The 4,076-nt window shown below is 40.4% G+C and overlaps 1 non-coding gene across 1 annotated transcript; it reads right to left on the reverse strand.

Moving 5' to 3' along the window:
- Positions 1–3,219: 3,219 nt before the first annotated feature.
- LOC118484376 lies at positions 3,220–3,326 on the reverse strand. The gene has a single exon (XR_004873487.1). It is a non-coding gene; the product is annotated as a small nucleolar RNA R71 (small nucleolar RNA).
- Positions 3,327–4,076: the final 750 nt, after the last annotated feature.

Here is a 4,076-nt window from a genome sequence, read left to right on the forward strand (position 1 = left end):
CCCCACGGAGCGCCGTTCGCCATGATTTTTTACGGCTGTGTTTATAATATACACATCTACTTGTAAAAAAAAAATCATGGCGAACGGCGCTCCGTGGGGTGTAGTTCTCGCGGTTCTTACAACTCGAGATGGTTTTCATTCTAGCGGCTCCCTATATATATATTTGTTTGTATACGATGAAAAATTCTTATTTCATAAAATATTATAACAATTCGGTTCTATATAGTGACATGGTATAATATCAAGTATTGTATAATTTGAATTCATGTATACTTTGCATTCTATAAGTTATTGTGTATTATATAGATGATATTTAATAGAACAATTAAACTGAAGTTGAGGTTTATTATAAACCTCATAAGAGTTAAGTATACTTCAATATGATACTTGAAGTGTCATACTCAATGAATCTTGTTACCAAGTTGTAAAATGTCGTAATATGTTAGACTGATAAATCTCACATAACTTGGTCATGTATCTACTTCTTAATCTATATGTGAAGAGAAGATTATTTACAGGGGAAAACTAGATGAAGATTTTTCATTAGTCACACATGATATATGTTCCTGAAATAGCAAATATCATTACAACAGTATGAAAAGTTTGAAATGATTTTATATTTGTGTGATCGCTGATGTGTGTAAAATGCAACATATAAATTACATCAATTAAGGCATAAAACTAACCCTTTTTAAGTACTAATGTTGGGAAAAGAGTGTTTTTTTCTTCCTTTTGTATTTTCATGATGAAATGAGCTCAAATTCACAAAAGAAGCAAAAAGACAACTAAATCTAACATAAATACAAGAAAAGGGATAAAAGTAGACTGCCCGAACCCTCAACGGCATCCTCCCAAGCAAAGAAGAGAAAACAGAAGACTGAACACGCCCCGTGCTCAGCCAGCACGGGGCCGTGCCCAAGAAGCAGCAGAAAAGACAAACCTGTAGAAGCTTCTATTGCCCACCACGGGGCCGTGTCCAGTGAGCACGGGGGCATGGCGAAAGTACAGCAGGCGCATTAGTTGTAATTGCGAATTACAATTAATGAAGAGAGAGAGTGTCAGACGGGCACGGGGGCGTGTCCAGCGGACACGGGGCCGTGCCCAGCCTTCTGTTCAGCCTATAAATAGGGGTGCTTGGTTTCATTCCAACTCATCCCTTGGCACACCACCTCTCTCACACTTCATCCACCACCCACCACCACCATAACACCATCATCCACCACCATCATCCATTGTCCATCGTAGAGTGTGTGAGTCGTCTCGGGATCCAAGATTGATAGTAAGAGTTCTTGAAAATCAAGGCCATGTTTGCCTAAGTCTCTTACATCACTTGGTGAAGACAAGTGTTTAGTATAATACTTTTTATTTTTAATCTTTTGCACTTTTTATTTGGTTTTGTATTAATGACTTTAATAACTAGTTGCTTATGTTGAAGGAGATCTTTCCTTATCGTTTGTCCGTGGTGTCTTGGCATTATTTTACTGTCTATATAAAATAAAAGATTTTCACCATTCATATCTCCACGGTCTATATGGAGGTATGTTGGCTACCTGGTCGGGGGTTAAGGGAACGGTTTGGTAAGGGTCTTGCCCTTGTTCAGCATTTAGAGGTCCTGCAAGGGACCTGGGTCAAATTTAGTAGGATCTCCTTCAATGCCCATAGGTATTGGATGGCGGGGATCCAAACTCTTTGACCCCCTCATAAGTTAACTACTATTAATACTATAACCCGGCTATTTAGGACTGTATTCCTGCTGACTCAGACTACTTAGCCGAGGGTAACGTCACCGCCAAAAGCGGGGCCTACCATAATTTGCATTAATAACTTAATTCATTATCTTCCAATAATCCAACCTTTTAGGATTGTATCCTTGCTGACTCAAACTACTGGGTTGAGGGTAACGTCGCCTTCAAAAGAGGGGCCTACTACAATAACTAAGATAATCTCTTAAGCAAGTGCAAAAGTGCGAAAATAATCAAAGGTTATACTAATACACGAGTCGGATCCAAGTGATTCATCTTGTCTATCTGTTTTTATTTTATTTTTATTTTTCAGCATTTAGTTAGTTTTTATTTTCTTAGTTTAAAAATCTTTTTTAACTTTTTGATTTGATTAGACGTTGAGGATAAACCGGTATTAAAAGCTCTTGTGTCCTTGGACGACCTCGGTATCTTACCAACACTATACTACGTCCACGATGGGTGCACTTGCCCATATGTGTGTTTAGTGTTAGTAAATATCGTGTTTTATAAATTTAAAACTTGGCTAAAGGTGTAAAAAAAGGGCTTAATTATACATTAAAAATATATTACACTACACACGCATCAAGTTTTTGGCGCCGTTGCCGGGGACACAAGGATTTTAAGAAAGTTAGGAATCAACGGCCTAATCATATTTTTATTTTTCTTTTTAATTTTTTAGGATTTTCTTATTTTTTCAGCTTCTGCAGAGCTCAGCACGGGCCGTGCCTGGTCGGACACGGGCCGTGCCCAGCATCGTTACTGGCAGTTTTTAGTTTTCCAAGTTACAGAAGGCTGACCACGGGGCCGTGTCGGTGCAACACGGGGTCGTGTCCGACTTCCAGTGACTGGGATCTGGAAAACAATCACTGTAACTCCGACCACGGGCCGTGTTCGCTGAACACGGGGCCGTGGTGAACCTTCTGACCAGCATTCTTTTCTGTTTTTATTGCAGGACTTGGAACCAGACGCCAATCTTACATAGTGTATGAGCTCCAGTTCTAATAAGGACATAAAAGAACCTCTAGAAGAGCCCGAACGCTTTCTCAGGAAAAGACTAAAAGCTAAAAACCAAGAGAAAGTTTCGGGTGATCCACCTCCAATGGCGGACCAACGTACCCTCATGGATTACCTACGACCCACCATAGGTAACCTAGGCGCTGCTATCAATGCACCGAATGTTGAAGCTAATAACTTCGAACTTCGACCGCACTTGATACAAATGCTCCAAAACTCCGCAACCTTCCATGGGCTTGCGGACGAGGATCCCCATCTACATATTACTAATTTCTTAGAAATATGTGATACCTTTCGGATCAATGGAGCATCAAATGACGCCATCCGCCTCCGAATGTTTCCTTTCTCACTAAAAGACCGAGCGAAAGCTTGGCTCAACGCCCTCCCAGCTGGATCGGTAAACACCTGGGATGAACTAGCTGAAAAATTTCTATATAAGTATTTCCCTCCCGCTAAAACGGCTAAATTAATGACTGAAATTAATACATATTCACAAGAGGACGGGGAATCCTTATATGAAACTTGGGAAAGGTTCAAGGAGTTATTACGCAAGTGTCCACATCATGGCCTTGCAATATGGCAACAAATATCCACTTTCTATAATGGACTGCTGCCACACACAAGGCAGACACTTGATTCTAGCTTCGGGGGACTTTTAGGTAATCGACGCCCACATGAAATATATAACCAAATTGAGGAAATTGCTCAAACCAATTTTCAATGGCACACCCCCCGAGGCAATAAATCTATTGCTCCGGGCGCCCATAAGGTCGATGAAAGCACTTCTTTACAAGCCCAAATCGAGGCCCTTTCTTCAAAAATAAAAAAATTAGAAATGACAAAAACAGTCTCGGTTATGGCTTGTGAAGGGTGTGGTGGGCCACATGAAAATTGGAGTTGTATGAAAGAAACGGACGATCAACAAGAATCGGTAAGCTACATTGATAATAGACCTAGGCCGTCGGGTCCTCCAACGGGAACTTACAACCAAGGATGGCGAAACCACCCAAACCTTGGTTGGAGAGAACCCGGCAATAGTAGTAACCAACAAACCCAACGAACAAACTTTCAACAACCAAGAAATGAGTCACAAAATTTCACTCAACAACAAAGTGGATGAGAAAGGCTTGAAGATACTGTATCTCGCCTCATCTCCGACACTGAAAAGAAAAACTCGGAAAGATTTCTACAATTGGAATCAAATTTTAGAAATCAACAAGCTAGTATTCAAAACATAGAAAAACAATTAAATCAAATAGCTCAAAATTTTTCCGAGAGACCGCAAGGCGCATTACCTAGCAATACCGAAACAAACCCAAA

This window comes from Helianthus annuus, chromosome 11 (assembly GCF_002127325.2).
Source record: "Helianthus annuus cultivar XRQ/B chromosome 11, HanXRQr2.0-SUNRISE, whole genome shotgun sequence".
NCBI lineage: Eukaryota > Viridiplantae > Streptophyta > Magnoliopsida > Asterales > Asteraceae > Helianthus > Helianthus annuus.